The 17,109-nt window shown below is 37.7% G+C and overlaps 1 long non-coding RNA gene across 1 annotated transcript in view; it reads right to left on the reverse strand.

The window, feature by feature from the left end:
• Positions 1-11,494, reverse strand: part of LOC147913900 (uncharacterized) — a 150,779-nt gene extending 139,285 nt beyond the window's left edge. Inside the window, exon 1 of the long non-coding RNA XR_015556131.1 lies at positions 11,390-11,494. This is a non-coding gene — a long non-coding RNA (uncharacterized LOC147913900). The remainder of the gene's footprint in view (positions 1-11,389) is intronic.
• Positions 11,495-17,109: the final 5,615 nt, after the last annotated feature.

The following is a 17,109-nucleotide window of genomic DNA, read 5'->3' on the forward strand; positions in this document are numbered from 1 at the left end:
TTTCCAGACTAGATTTGGGGTCTTTCCTTACAGTTTCGTGGCCACCTCATTTCTTGGACTTTCTGTCATCATTCTCTCCACTGCAATATGAAGTCTCAGAACAGGATAAAGAATTAAAGTTATAACCTCACCTTTCTCACTGGGCATTCACTGCAAGCCTTGTATTTATAACTCATTATAACAGCTTTTCGAAGATTTCTTTGTGGCATTCTCTCCTTAGAATATGTGGGAATAGAGTGAGTGTGACTCTTTTTAAACTGTGAGTACTAAGAGAGTGAAAGCAAAAAATATGACTCTTGTACTTCTCACCAAGACATGACTTTGTGTTAAAAAAGAATCTCAGCAGCCCATACAAACTCCCACTTTTAGCAGATTTTAGGATACATAAGCTAATGATAAGTAAACACAACAGCAAAGGTAGGAGAAATGAAATGGTGAACAGCATGTTCGGCTTCTGAAGGGGAGACAGAGAGGAGGAAGGAAGCCTATCTGCCTACAGCCTAAAGCAGAAAGTCCCATCAGAAATGCACTGATTCTTTCTGGCTTTCAGGTGCAGAGTAGATGAGAGGCATTGATTAAATGTGCTTATTCCACCCAATAAATAGGCTTCTGTGTTTGTGTGTGTGTGTGTGTGTGTGTGTGTGTGTGTTCTACAGGTTTTCACCTTGACCAGCCTACGTGAATGGGTTTCAGAAGACTGGGGCATGTTGAAGCCCCTTTCCTCCAGGTAAATCAGAAGCCTTCTGGAACCATTTCTCTCCTTACCTCAATCCACACTCATGGTTTCCTTTGAAGTATTGACTAGACTCTTATTGTGAAGCCATATGACAGTGAGATAAGAAATATGAGGAACTGTTAGATAAAGTAAGTCACATATTCAAAGACAGAATAGAAATAACCAGAGTATATGCCATCATCTTCTCACTCTAATAGAAGTGAATACATCTTGGAAATGTGAATGAAACCAATATGGTGGTTAAGTAGAGGCCAGTCATCACCAATTCCTTCTCTAACATAAAATCACAAAAATTTTTCTTAGTAATATTTGAAATTTAAAACTCAGTATACTTAGGTATTCATTTCATGTTTCGAAGATATTTGTTCAAAGTATTCAAAATAGTAGTAATTTGAAAGTTTCAAATTGAAGTTAACCTGTTTTTCTTATCCATTTATTGTTTGCAGTTAGAGGGGGGGAAAAAAAAAACACCCTTCATACCACATCCACTTTAAAGAGAAAAAAATCCAATAATACCGTGTGAAGTAATCATGAGATTTATTAAAGATGAGATTACTTTGACCAAGTGTTGACAGTCTAAAGTCTTGGATTTAAAATTACTTTAATAGCTCCGCCAAATGCATCTTAGGCTTTAATTAATGTGAAATGTTGAAAAAATGTTTGAGAGCAAAAAATGTCTTAATTTCACAGCCTTGGTTTAGTATTTATCAAATCTGGAAATAATGTAGGTTTCTGGGATTTATTTATTCATAAGTAAATAACGTAGCAGAGAAAATATTTCTGGCTCATCAAGCTTAAGCAACATTTCCTCATAAAAAATATGGGACCAGCAGCAGGTGTCAAAGGAAAATTTCATCAGACACTAGCGTGACCTACACATCTCCTCTGATCCTTTCTACACCCAAAAATATATTGGAGAAATCAATCTTGTACAAGATTGCAGGACCCAACAATGACCTTAGTCGAGTTTCATAACTTCTCAAAACACAAACAGTGCCATCATTATGTAAAGAATGTGGTAGGTCAAAGTGCCACTTCATTCTCTGACTGGCAGAGGAGAAGCAATTGCTGTTTTGTTAAGTATATTCCCTGTATAATATAAAAACATCCTATACCAAAATATGCTTAATTTGATTATTTTCCGGAAGTGTTAGGGATTTCATTGTATTTAACCAGAAAGATAATATTCATCCTGGGACGATGCTTGGTAAAGAAATACCGGAATCTACTCTCTCTAATTAGCTGTTTAAGTATTTAAAACAATTTTAATAGTGTTATCAAAATGTATCTGACATTAATTACTATTTTGCTAAAATAGGGTCAAAGGTTCAGATTCTGTTATAAATTTCTGAGGCAACAGATAATAGAGCTAATGCTTCAGTGGTTAGCTGATCAAAAGGTTGCATTAGCAAAGTCTAAGCTAGGTAACCTGAGTGCAAGGTAAACATTCAAAAACATTCTGTAATACAATATTGTGAATATTTTTAATGTTGAGGTGAAGAGATGCGAAGGCAGATTTGAGTTAATTTGATTGGTAAAGCCTTTCAACACTGATGTAAATCTGATGGTAAATAGTTTACAAAAACTGAGTTTGCAGATTTTTGTGATCTGGGGCAGAGCAGAGTCCCTATTTTTTCAATGCAGAATTAATCCAAATTCACCAAGTACCACCATGGCAGAAAATTTTACAGCTAAACCTCAAAAAGTGGCCTCCCCACCCCCACATCATTAAGTGCAAAGAATTCTTAGAAAACCCAGAGCTTCAGTATTTGGGAAGTCCCCTAATTTAGATTAGACCTGAAGGCATTTTTATATTAGGGTAAACCTGGTTTTTTACCATTCCATTCTCCTCCCATTTGGACAGTGCTGAAGATATTGCAGATGCAAATTTTTGAGTGGTTTATACACTCCCTATGATTGGATTGGAGAGGGCAAAAACTGGAGAATGCGGAGGGCATTATCCTTCTTGGCTCCTTCGGATCTCTGGAAAGAAGAATCTGAGGAAATCATCCTATTAACCATCCTTGAAGCAAAGGAAATGTCCCCAAGGTTCTCACTCAGCAGACAGCAACCAGTTAGGAAGGGATAATAGTCATTTGCAGCATGACCTGACACTTAACTCCAATATCCTGGAACCATAGATAGCTAAATGATGATGGGAAATTGCTATTTTTAAGGATCAAACAATTTCTCTTTCTTTAGATGAAAGCTTAGATTCCTTAGGCTAGATTTATTCTTAATTTGATTATTTTTGGCTATTCAAAATGTTTTTTTTAAAAAGTCGCCAGTACCAGCAAGAAGACTCTCTGAATTAGTTGGGGTTGCCAGATAAAATACAGAATGCCTGGGGGCCGGCCAGGTGGCGCAAGCTGTTAAGTGCGCGCGTTCCGCTGCGGCGGCCGGGGGTGCGCCGGTTCGGATCCCGGGCGCGCACTGAAGCACCGTTTGTCAAGCCATGCTGTGGCGGTGTCCCATATAAAGTGGAAGAGGATGGGCATGGATGTTAGCCCAGGGCCAGTCTTCCTCAGCAAAAAAAAAGAGGAGGATTGGCAGATGTTAGCTCAGGGCCGATCTTCCTCACAGAAAAAAACAAAAACAAAACAAACAAAAAACAAACAAACAAAAAATACAGAATGCCTGGTTGAATTTCAGGCAAAAAATGAATAATTTTTATATAAGAAGTGTAAGCACTTTTATTTGCTAAATTGGACAACTCTAACTCTAGTGAGCTAAACTTGTAAGCATAAAAATGTAAAATATCTTCATGAAGAGTCATGCTGTATCTCTGCAAATTACTTTTATGTGAGCTGGGAAATGGGCTGAAAATTGGGAGCAAGAGGGGAACAGTTTTGTTGTTTTTCCTCCTTCTTGCTCTGTTTCAGAAAGGATTGAGAAGGCGTACATGGACTTGGGGTAGTAAAGATAAGATCAAAGGCACCCTCAGTGATGGAAGATAAGATGGCCCCCACAACATCTTGGCAGGAAGGCCAGGCCATATGAAGACAGACTGTCAGTTGGAGTTACTTTGGGAGTATAGACGTAGGCCTATAGACATAGGAGGTAGGACAAGTAACAACCAGGGTGGATTTGTGAAACACATAAACATTAGTCAGTATCATCCGGAAATCCCTGGGGAGGAGAATCCGACAAAAGATGAAAAATCTTGTGGTCAAACAAGATGGGGTATAGACAATTGTCTAAAGGGTCATTTTAAAGAGAGATGGGATCCCTGATGGTTAAAACACTAGTACATTGATTTAGTCCAGTACCCCAAAATTAATATCACTACCCCACCGCATCTTGTAGGTGATAGAAATACTCATAAGTATGCTGCATTGACCTAGAGTCTGGATTACATGTAGACTCTAGACTGAAACACATTTAAGATTTCAAAGTTAAAACATATTTCATTGTTCCACTGTTTGTCTAAGTAGGGCTCAAAAAGGCTCTTATTTTAAACGCCATTGGATCTAACTTGGCTGCCAATGTATAATATGCCAATATAAGGGAAACGCATTCTTCCAAAAGCCTAATACTACAAAGACCAGTAGGAAAATTCCTTCTAAAGCAATATTTATGGATAGCTTAAGATGCTGCATTATAAACACATTTAGTTCAAAAACAAATGAGAGTGACTAAAATTAATTTCCCAAGCCCCTAGAAATAGTTCTTAGGATACAGTAAATGAATTTCCATCTCTGCTTCCTGTGTTAACTTAATTTACTTTATTAGTAAGCAATTTCAAAATATAACAATAAAACATCACACCAATATGAGCTACCTTTCAATGTTTTCAGGTGCTTTCTAATAGTCTGCTTTTGAAAGATGTTTGTGTGAATGTGGCTTTTGTATTAATTTATATTTATGCACTATCAGGAAAAATGCTTATATAAGTGGCTACTTAGAAAACTTTGTGAAAGAACTAATTAAGCATATATGAGTGCTATTACTATTTTTTAAGCAGCTTGAGGTTTTCTTTCTCCTTTAGCTGTGTTTAAAACAGTAAATGAATGAATGAATGAATGGATTGCATATATAGTTGGATAGACAGACAAACTTTAAAGCCCCATTTTAAACTGCAGTGAAAATGAGTTAAGGAGTGTTCTGTAACATGAATAACTTCTTTAAAGAATTGCTTTTCCAGATGACTATCAATAAGTTTAGAAAAGAAAGAAATTAGATTAAGAATGAATATGTGAACACTAACTCCACAGGCATTCTTTGTGGAAAAGTCCTGAACTTCCTATAAAGGTTGTTCTGTTCCATTTTCTTAAACCCACAGAGAACAAATTGTTTGCTTTGGTTATGTCTTCTCATATTTTCCATAGAGGTTAGATGCCAGAGGATGTTTTTAGTTCAGGAAAAATGGTAGAAACCATTCCATATCTTTATGTTCCTGCACAAGTTCGAGAGGTAAAGAGAAAGAGATGGTAAGAAGCATGAGACACTAATGAAATTGTTCCACACACATGAAATTTCCATCCCAGATTCCCTAATGTTGGGTCATCTGCATGTCCAAGATCTTGTGGTCTTTGGTTAATGTAGCCTTTTCCAGCCGGTCTTTTATTATGCTGACAGCAAGGAGAATAAATCCATAAAACACTGCAACCACAAAGCATAAAGTCCGATGGTAAAGCTATTGCATGCTTAAGGTTTAATAATACTATTTAAAGCCATTTTACCTCAACACTGACAAAACAAATCTACTTTAATAAGGTTAGAGAACAAGACTTATTGCCTTGTGATAGCTGCTTGTAAGCAAGGCTTGGGTTCTGTCTCCAAGAAGAAAATAAATTGGTTGAAAAACTCAAAATTTTGGTCAACCAACCACTTGTTTTTCTTTCCACAAAGTTAAACATATTGTTTAAAAGGCTTCTAAAACAAATCCAACAAAGTACACATCAATCAATAACGAGCACCAATAATTCCAAATAAAACACTTCTTCATTAATCAAGAAGACAACCAGTTTCATCGAGCAGCTACCCTGAGAAAATTACTAGAATGTGCGCCAGAAGGGAAAAAGTAGAGTATAAGATACAGCTATTTTCCTCAAGTAAATACCATATAATGATAGGAAGTAAAATTTTGGGAAAAGATCTAAAGATTTGGTTAACTAGGTTCTAATGAAGTCATTCTAGAATATTTAGGACCATGCCCTATATTAAGAAACATAGTTTATACATAAACCAGTACACATAGAACACTCCCCCACATGTTGACACATAAAACAGATAACACGCTTATTACATATAAAGAACTCTGACTTCATTCTATTTTTTTTATTTAAATGATGAGTCTTGACCCACAATTTCAAAAACATTGGTCAAGGCGGCAGGACTGCAACCTCCCTAAGAGCAGGAAACCTGTCTTAAGTCTCTATCTTTCAAGGAACTAGTCCAGTGTCTAGGTTGAGTAAATGAGTAGTAAATTTTTAGTGTATGAATTACTGAATGAATGGAGTATACATGCATCATATTAAAAATAAAAGACTGGAACTTTTGGAAATGGTTATTATACTTTCCCCTATATTGTATCCCTACTATCGCTAGCAAAATAGGTAGATTTGATAGATGGATAGGTAGACAGATAGATAGATGATAGATACGTAGATACATAGATACGTAGAATGAGCTAGATCAAGTTTTCCCAATCAGTCAAACAGGTTTTATAATCTTTTTCATCTCTTTCTAGACTAAGTGTTCTCAACTAATAAAATTGATATTGTATTATTGTCTTATGGCTAAAAACATGGATTTTGGAGCCAGAAGAGCTGGATTCAAATCCTACTTCTGCCAATATCTTTGTGACCCTTACCTTGTACAAGTTATTTAACCACTAAGTATCTCAGTTACCTTATCTATAAAATGCAGATGGTACTAGATCCTGCTTCATAAGCTTGTAAAGAATATTAAATGGTTACGTATATGTAAAGCACTTAGAATTTTGACTTATATGTGAGGACCATTCAATAAGAGTCTCTCACACTGCCTTGGTCAATCCAGAGTGGCAGATGTCTTTTTTCCCCAGCTCATCCTCAAATACAAAACCTGAGACAGAGAGATCAAAATTTGTCAACAGTGAAAATACCTAACTTGGGCAGGTTGTAACAAGTTTCCCATGACAGAGAATATTCAAACACACTCTGGGGGCCGGGCTGGTGGCATAGCAGTTAAGTTCGCGTGCTCAGCTTCAGCGGCTGGGGTTTGCCAGTGCCAATCCTGGGCGCGGACCTACCCACTGCTCATCAAGCCATGCTGAGGGAGTGTCCCACATAGAAAAGCTAGCAAGTCCTACAACTAGGATACACAACTAGACATTGGGGCTTTGGGTAAAAAAAAAAGACAAACACACTCTGGATATTCACAAAGAATGTGGATGTTGCACATGTTCTTTGTAGAAAACATTGTATTTCCCCATTGAACGGTAACAGTGTTGATGGAGTAGGATTAACTCCAGCTCCAACTCAAAGGTAGGACCTGAGGAATACAAGTAAGTAAGTGTACTACCATATGCTATCTATTGTACCATTGCTTGATTCAGCCATAGACATTTAATCTCCACCTAAGTCTTTCAGGATAAGCCATTACTTTGATCACAAGGGATGGACATGTGATCTCAGATGGTGTCATCTGAGGAAAGGAGAGGGCATTTGTATTATATTTGAGTGGCAAGAAGCTCTGATACATTAGATGATGAGGAACATAGTTTTAAGTCCAGGATCAACTGCAGCCATTTCGTTACGGTGAGTGAAATCAGCCTGAGGATGAAACCAAAATAAGAATGAAGGTGGATTTTAGAGGATCCTTGAGAAACAGAGCTGATCAACCACTTGAGACCTGCTCTACCTCTGGACATCTCGGTTATGTGAATCTATAACTTGTTTGTATTGCATAAGTCAGTTTAAGTTCAATTCTCTGCTGGATTAAGTTTCAAGCATCTGACAAGAGGTTCATCTAGATGAGTTACAATATCTCATCCAAACCTCCAAACAACTTAGGACCCCTTTTCTCTGCCTTCAAAAATGGAGAAAAATTTTTTCAAATATGTTAACTTTATTTAAATATTTATTAAGTTTTTTTAAAAAAAAAATATACCAAGGATTTCAAAAATAAATTGAGTGCTTACAGTGTGTCAATAACAGCGCACTTTTAACAGGGCAAGAACATTGCAAACATTCTTTTATTTAATTTCATACCAACCCAATGAGGTTGGAATTACAACTATCTCCTATTTCAGATTAAGACAATTAGGTAGGCTACTAAAAATTAATGAATTTGCATTTATTTCATATACTTAGTAAATGAAGAACTGGAATTCAAACATGATTTTCGCCAGCTCTTTAGAAATTCTTAACCGTTATATTCTGCTGCTTTAAATTAATTATCTATCAGGTGCTGTGTTAGGAAAGTACTGGAAGCATAACTCAGTATAGTCTAGCAAAGTTTTTTTGAGAGACTATTATGTAGCAGGTAAGATACACAACTGGATAATTGAGCAGATGATCTTGGAAGGGCACAATTGGGATTTTTTTTTTCTTTCCTCATCAGTGCCTTCAAGCATTGGGGCAAATGATGGTAAATTTCAGCTCTAATGAGAGTCTACCTTTCAGGTACTAAAATGTCTATACATACTAAAATATATGTATATTATACATATTGTGTATGTATATATTCATGTATATATAAAACATATATGTAGATATAATTTAAAAATATAGTAATATAATTATATAAGTTATTATTATATAAATTATAGTATAAAATATACATATCATTATTAAAAGGAACTGCCTTATGAAATTTAGGGAGCTGGTAAAATTAGCCCAAAGCAAGGCAGGCAGTTAAGAAGGGAAGATCATGAGCAGGCTGGAAACTTATGAGCTTGAACTGAAGCTTGAATCCACAAACAGGCAGTTAGGAAGGGAGATCCAGAGGAAAAGGAAAGCGATACCAGGCCTAGGTGCTTCTTGGAGTCTCTCTCCTCAGGGAGAGCCTGGGCCCTCTTCTAGTGGCTTCTATCTGATTAAATAAGTCCTGCCCAGGATCACTTTCTTTTGATTAACGCAAAGTTAACTGGTTATGATTTTAATTCCATCTGAAAATTTCTTCACAGCAACACCCAGATTACTGTTTAATTGATAAAGTGGGAGAAGATGTGTGCATGCTACAAAATGGCCGTTGTCTCCCTTCTTGCCCATTCTAACTTGAAACACACTAGAGAGGGAATTCTGAGGAGTCTTGTTTAGTCTAGAAAACTTGGCACACAACAAAGTGATCACAGATGTGAAAGTAACACTATATAAGCAAGCAAAGTAGGAACAAAAAGTCATAAGCTGAGCAATTCCCTGAACTCACATCAGAAGGAGAAATATTTGAGTTCCTACAGGCCACAGCAGAGAAACTAGAAGTGTCTATCTCTGGATAAGAGGCTACTGTAGCCATGCCCTAGCCAAGTTTCAAAACAGGATTGAAGGGATCAGACTGATCTGCTAGTAACAGGACTGCCTGCCAAAACAAACCTTAGTGGTCCTTAAAGAAAGAAAACAAATCCAGACACTCAACAACATAATGTCAAAATGTCTAACAAACATCCAAAAATTAGTAGACATGCAAAGAGAGAAAAATATTAACTATGACCAGGAGAAATATCAGCCAGTTTTATTTTTTAACAGTTGGTTTCTTTTTATTTGGGAATAACTATGATCAACTTTTATTGATGTGGAAGTTGACTGATTAATGTTAAGAATCAAAGTGTAGAATAAAGTCAATATCCATGTTCAACATTATAGTTTGCTTTTAGTTACAAAATTTTTAGAAGTTCTTTCCCTAAAACATCCACAGCAGAGGTATTCATTTCACTTGCCTATTTCACCCCTAGATATCTCCACAGTTATTGGTGTTAACTGACTATGGTAACACAGAAATGAGAGAGATGATGAAATTAACCAACAAGAATGTTAACACAGCTATTATAACTATATTCCAGTTTTCAAAGGAACATATAAACAGCAAAGATGTAAGGGGAAAATATAAAAAAAAAGAATCAGATGGAACCTCTAGATATGAAAAGTAAAATATCTGAAATGAAATTACACTGAATGAGATTAACTGCAGATTGGACACTGCAGAAGAAGATTTCACTGATTTTAAAGACATAGCAATAGAATCTATTAATAATGAAGCACACTAAGAAAAAAAGACTGAAAGAAAATGAACAGAGCCTAAAAGACCAGTGGAAAAATATCAAGAAGCCTAAAATATGTGTATTTAGGGTTCTAAAAAAAGAGACAAAGAAGAGAAGGACAAAAACAATCACAATAACAATAACAGCAAAAACAAACCAACAACAGCAAAATACCCCAACATAGTTGAAGAAACAATGAACATTTTTCAAATTTGATTTAAAACACACATACACATAAGTCAAAGAAGCCCAAAGAACCCAAAGCAGGATGAATACAGATGTGGATACCCACACTTCAAAATATATCAAAGTCAGATTACTGAAAATCAGTGATAAAGAATAAAATCATAAAGGCAACCAGAAGAAATAAATAATTACATGTAGAAAAACAAAGAAAAGAATACTCACAAACTCTCATCAGAAACTATGCAAACCAGAATAAATATGACATCTTTAAAGTGATAAAAGATAAACACTATGAAAACAGAATTTTTTACCAAGTGAAAATATTGTTCACTAAGGTAAATTAGACAATTTTTCAGACAAACAAAAGTTGAGAGAATTTATCACCAGACTGGCAATATAAAAAATGTTAAAGAAGTTCTTTAGGTGAAAGATAAATGACATGATGGGATGAACAATGCTAGAACGGTAAATATGTGGCAAAATTTAAGCTTTTCTCATTTTAAAATTTTACTCACATATAATTTACTCTTTAAAGCAAAAATAATAATGTATTTTAGAGGTTATCACATATATAAGAAGTATAATTCTGACAATGATAGGAGAAACAATGAGACAGGAAAATGGAAGTATACTACTTGAGATGTATTAAGTTACATGAAATCATAAAATATAATATCAAAATAGACTGCAATAAGTTAAATATACTATTATAAACCCAATGGCAACCACGAAAAAGAAAACCCAGAGACATAGTTAAGAAATAAATGACGGGAGAGAGAGGAGTCAAGATGGCGGCGTAGGCAGACTCTGAACTCGCCTCCTCCCGTGGACACAGCCAATTTACAACTACTCGTGGAAAAATTACCCCTGAGACAGAACTGAAAACTGGATGAGAGGAACTCCTGCAACAACGGACAATCCTAACTGAGGTGGAAGAAGCAGAGACTCCCTTCTGGAGAGAAAAAACGCCGCCTTCACAAGCCGCCAGCGTCATGGCCGCCGGGAGCAGCTCACAGGGACGCAGCCTCCCTGGAGGCGCGGGGCCCTGAGCCGGGAGCGCCCCCACTGCGGGCATTTTGTGGACCCAGCACAATCGACACCAGCAGCATAATATCTGACTTTGCCTGCTACTAAAACACTGGGGAGCACCCCCAGAAAACCCGGTTCACAAAGAAACTAAAACTGGTTCTTAAAGGGCCCGCGCGCAAACTCATCCGTTTCAGAAAGCATCCTAAAATCACCAGAAAGAAAGGTGTACAGTGCTGTGGTGACAAGAGACTCACCTAATAGGCCCCAAGTGCATCTCGGTGAGGGGTGAGACCTCTCCAGGGACTGGGACATTGGCGGCGGCCACTGTTGTGGCCTAGTGTGGGCGTGCTGACACAGACACCATTGGAGTTCTCCCGAGGCCTGCTAGCCCAGGGTCTGCCCCACCCGCTAGAGCACCGATTTAATCCAGCTCAGCCAGGGCAGGCAGCCCACCCTAGAGACTGGCCCCACCCAACAACAAGCCCTCAGGCAACGTGTGGGCCTGCATAGATTGATGACTGGATGCTCTGCAGCCTGGCAACTGAGCCGACTTGAGCAGGGCAGGGTGTGCACAAGGAGCAGGTGGAGAGTGTGGGGCAGTGGCAGAGTGTGTGGGGCTCCTGCCGTGGAGAGACTGGGTCCGCATGGGGAGGTCGGGGCGTGCACACGGGGCAGGACTGTGTTGACTGTGTGTGTGGACCTGTGGGCAACAGGGCTTCTCAGCCGCAGAAGACTTGTACTTCTCAAAGACCCACATAGGAGGTTTGCTCCACCTTCCAAAACCTGAAACAATTGGGTGCTCCTGTGCCTGAGGCCAGCCCCACCCAGCTGCAATCCTCAGAGAGCTGACAAGAGACCTAAAGGCTGGAGGCTTACAGCAATTGTAAGGCCCTGAGCCTAACAACCTGCCACGCTGGGGGCCTACTCACTTAAAAGAAATACTGCAACACAAATGTGGTATTAGAACTTCTAGCCAACGGTGCTGGGGCTCCCCACACCCGATAAAGTGACTGAAGGGCCCACAACAACTACAAGCAGCTGAGCATTACAGCAGCTGGCCAGGAGCATAACTCGGTCTCCCTGGGCGCCTACAGGGAGAGCAAACAGGCCACAACAGAAGGACACACGTAGCCCACATGGGGGTCACCCCTGGAACATTGAGAACTGAGGGAAGCACACTGGAAGCATCCTAAGGCATCACTTACATAAGGTCACCTATCCAAGAGCAGGAGACGTAGCTGACCTACCTAATACGTAGACATAAGCACAGGGAAAGAGGCAAAATGAGGAGGCAAAAGAATACATTCCAAGTAAGGGAACAGGACAAAATCCCAGAAAAGGAACTAAGTGAAAAAGAAATGAGCAACCTACCCGACAGAGAGTTCAAACTAAGAGTCTTAAGGATGCTCACTGATCTGGGGAGAAGACCAGATGAACTCAGTGAGAATGTCAACAAAGAAATGGAAGATATAAAAAAGAACCAATCAGAAATGAAGAATACAATACTGGAAATGAAAAATTCATTAGAGGGACTCAAAAGCAGAGTAGAGGATACAGAAGAACGGATCCGTGAGCTGGATGAAATACTAGAAGAAATTACACAAGGTGAACAGGTCAAAGAGAAAAGAATTAAAAAGAGTGAGGAGAGTCTAAGGGACCTCTGGGACAACATCAAGCGCACTAACATCCGTGTTATAGGTGTCCCAGAAGGAGAAGAGCGAGACAAAGGGGCAGAGAATCTATTTCAAGAAATAATAGATGAAAACTTCCCTAACCTAAGGAAGGAAACAGACATCCAGGTACAGGAAGCAGAGAGAGCCCCAAACAAGATAAACCCAAAGAGGCCCACACCAAGACACATCATAATCAAAATGTCCAGAATTAAAGATAAAGAGAGAATCCTAAAAGCCGCAAGAGAATGTCAAGTTACATACAAAGGAAACCCCATAAGGCTATCAGCTGACTTCTCAGCAGAAACCTTACAGGCTAGAAGAGAATGGCACCATATATTTAAAGTGCTAAAAGGAAAAAACTTACAGCCAAGAATACTCTACCCAGCAAGGTTATCATTCAAAATGGAAGGAGAGATCAAAAATTTCCCAGACAAGCAAAAATTAAAGGAGTTTGTCACCAAGAAACCAGTGCTACAAGAAATGTTAAAGGGACTGATTTAAGGGGAAAAGAGAGGACCACAAATAGGAAAAATTATCTATTTCCATGATTAGAACGTAATTGATACAAATGCACAAAAAAGAGGTTGGATATGGTATCAAAAACATAAAAGGAGGGAGGAGAGGAGTTAAAGAGTACAGCTTTCAGACAGAGGTCAAACTAAAGTGACCATCAATTCTGTATAGAAGAAGAAAGGAACAGAGAAGGACTACTAAAACACTGAGAAAAAGAAAAAATGACAGTAAGTACATACTTATCAATAGCTACTTTAAACGTCAATGGACTAAATGCTCCAATTAAAAGGCATAGGGTGGCTGATTGGATAAAAAAATAAGACCCATATATATGCTGCATACAAGAGACACACTTCAGACCTAAAGACACTCACAAACTGAAAGTGAAGGGATGGAAAATGATACTCCACGCAAATGGCAATGAAAAGAAAGCTGGGGTAGCCGTACTCATATCAGACAAAATAGACTTTAAAACAAAAACTGTAAAAAGAGACAAAGAAGGGCATTACATAATGATCAAGGGAACAATCCAACAAGAGGATATAACACTTGTAAATATCTACGCACCCAATGTAGGTGCACCTAAATATACAAAGCAATTATTAACAGACATAAAAACAGAAATAGACAGTAACACAATAATAGTAGGGGACTTTAACACTCCACTTACACCAATGGATAGATCATCCAAACAGAAGATCAATAAGGAAACATTGGCCTTAAACGACATACTACAACAGATGGACCTAGTAGATATATACAGAGCATTCCATCCAAAAACCGATGAATACACGTTCTTTTCAAAGGCACATGGAACATTCTCCAGGATTGATCACATATTAGGCCACAGAACAAGTCTCCATAAATTTAAGAAGATTGAAATAATACCAAGCATCTTTTCTGACCACAACGGTATGAAACTAGAAATCAACTATAGGAAGAAAATCAGAAAAGCCACAAATACGTGGAGATTAAACAAAATGCTACTGAACAACGACTGGGTTAACGAAGAAATCAAAGAAGAAATCAAAAAATACCTGGAGACAAATGAAAATGAACATACGACATGCCAGAATTTACGGGATACAGCAAAAGCGGTTCTAAGAGGGAAGTTTATAGCGATACAGGCCTATCTCAACAAACAAGAAAAATCTCAAATAAACAATCTAACAATGCACCTGAAGGAACTGGAAAAAGAAGAACAAACAAAGCCCAAAATCAGTAGAAGAAGGGAAATAATAAAAATCAGAGCAGAAATAAATGAAATAGAGACCAAAAAAAATAGAAAAAATTAATAAAACCAAGAGCTGGTTCTTTGAAAAGATCAACAAAATTGACAAACCTTTAGCTAGACTCACCAAGAAAAAAAGAGAGAAGGCACAAATAAGTAAAATCAGAAATGAAAGAGGAGAGGTTACAACAGACACCTCAGAAATACAAAAGATGATAAGAGAATACTATGAAAAGCTATGTGCCAACCAATTCGACAATATGGAAGAAATGGATAAATTCTTAGAATCGTACAACCTTCCAAAACTGGATCAAGAAGAAGTAGAGAATTTGAATAGACCAGTCACCAGTAAGGAGATCGAAACAGTAATCACAAACCTCCCCAAAAATAAAAGTCCAGGACCAGATGGCTTCCCTGGTGAATTCTACCAAACATTCAAAGAAGACTTAATACCTATCCTTCTCAAACTCTTCCAAAAATTTGAGGAGGGGGGGAAGCTCCCTAACTCATTCTACGAAGCTGACATTACCCTGATACCAAAACCAGACAAGGACAACACAAAAAAAGAAAATTACAGGCCAATATCACTGATGAACACCGATGCAAAAATCCTCAATAAAATACTAGCAAATCGCATACAACAATACATTAAAAAGATTATACACCATGATCAAGTGGGATTTATTCCAGGGATGCAGGGATGGTTTAACATTCGCAAATCAATCAACGTAATACACCACATTAATAAAATGAAGAATAAAAATCACTGATCATCTCAATAGATGCAGAGAAATCATTTGACAAGATACAGCATCCATTTATGATAAAAACTCTGAATAAAATGGGTATAGAATGAAAGTACCTCAACATAATAAAGACCATATATGAGAAACCCACAGCTAATATCATCCTCAATGGTGAAAAACTGAAAGCCATCCCTCTAAGAACAGGAACCAGACAGGGATGCCCACTGTCACCACTCCTATTTAACATAGTACTGGAAGCAACTAGAAGGATGTGCAGCTATGACATACAACTATCTACTGGGGCTTTGGGGGGAAAATAAATAAATAAATAAAATTATAACATAGTACTGGAAGTCCTAGCCAGAGCAATCAGGCAAGAGAAAGAAATAAAAGGGATCCAAATTGGAAAGGAAGAAGTGAAACTGTCACTATTTGCAGATGACATGATTTTATATATAGAAAACCCCAAAGAATCCACCAGAAAACTTTTAGAAGTAATAAACGAATATGGTAAAGTTGCAGGATACAAAATCAACATACAAAAATCAGTTGCATTTCTGTACACTAACAACGAAGTAGCAGAAAGAGAAATTAAGAATACCATCCCATTTACAATTGCAACAAAAAGAATAAAATACCTAGGAATAAACTTAACCAAAGAGGTGAAAGATCTGTACACCGAAAACTATAAAACATTTCTGAAAGAAATTGAAGAAGACACAAAGAAATGGAAAGATATTCCGTGCTCTTGGATTGGAAGAATTAACATAGTTAAGATGTCCATACTTCCTAAAGCCATCTATAGATTCAATGCAATCCCTATCAAAGTTCCAACAACATTTTTCACAGAAATAGAACAAAGAATCCTAAAATTTATATGGAACAACAAAAGACCCCGAATAGCTAAAGGAATCCTGAGAAAAAAGAACAAAGCTGGAGGTATCACACTCCCTGATTTCAAAATATACTACAAAGCTGTAGTAACCAAAACAGCATGGTACTGGCACAAAAACAGACACACAGATCAATGCAATAGAATCGAAAGCCCAGAAATAAACCCACACATCTATGGACAGCTAATCTTTGACAAAGGAGCCAAGAACATACAATGGGGAAAAGAAAGTCTCTTCAACAAATGGTGTTGGGAAAACTGGATAGCCATATGCAAAAAAATGAAAGTAGACCCTTACCTTACGCCATACACAAAAATTAACTCCAAATGGATTAAAGACTTGAATGTAAGACCTGAAACTGTGAAACTTCTAGAAAAAAACATAGGCAGTACGCTCTTTGACATCAGTCTTAGCAACATCTTCTCAAACACCACGTCTGACCGGGCAAGAGAAACAATAGAAAAAATAAACAAATGGGACTACATCAAACTAAAAAGCTTCTGCACAGCAAAGGAATCCATCAACAAAACGAAAAGACAACCTAAGAATTGGGAGAAGATATTTGCAAAGCATAATTCTGATAAGGGCTTAATCTCCAAAATATATAAAGAACTCATGCATCTTACCAACAAAAAAACTACCAACCCAATTAAAAAATGGGCAAAGGACCTGAACAGACATTTCTCCAAAGAAGATATACAGATGGCCAACAGACACATGAAAAGATGTTCAAAATCATTAACTATCAGGGAAATGCAAATCAAAACTACAATGAGATATCACCTGATGCCCGTCAGAATGGCCATAATTAACAAGACAGGAAACAACATGTGTTGGAGAGGATGTGGAGAGAAGGGAACTCGCATACACTGCTGGTGGGAGTGCAAACTGGTGCAGCCACTATGGAAAACAGTATGG

The sequence above is a fragment of the Ceratotherium simum genome, chromosome 24, assembly GCF_057802395.1.
Source record: "Ceratotherium simum simum isolate JZ-2026a chromosome 24, ASM5780239v1, whole genome shotgun sequence".
NCBI lineage: Eukaryota > Metazoa > Chordata > Mammalia > Perissodactyla > Rhinocerotidae > Ceratotherium > Ceratotherium simum.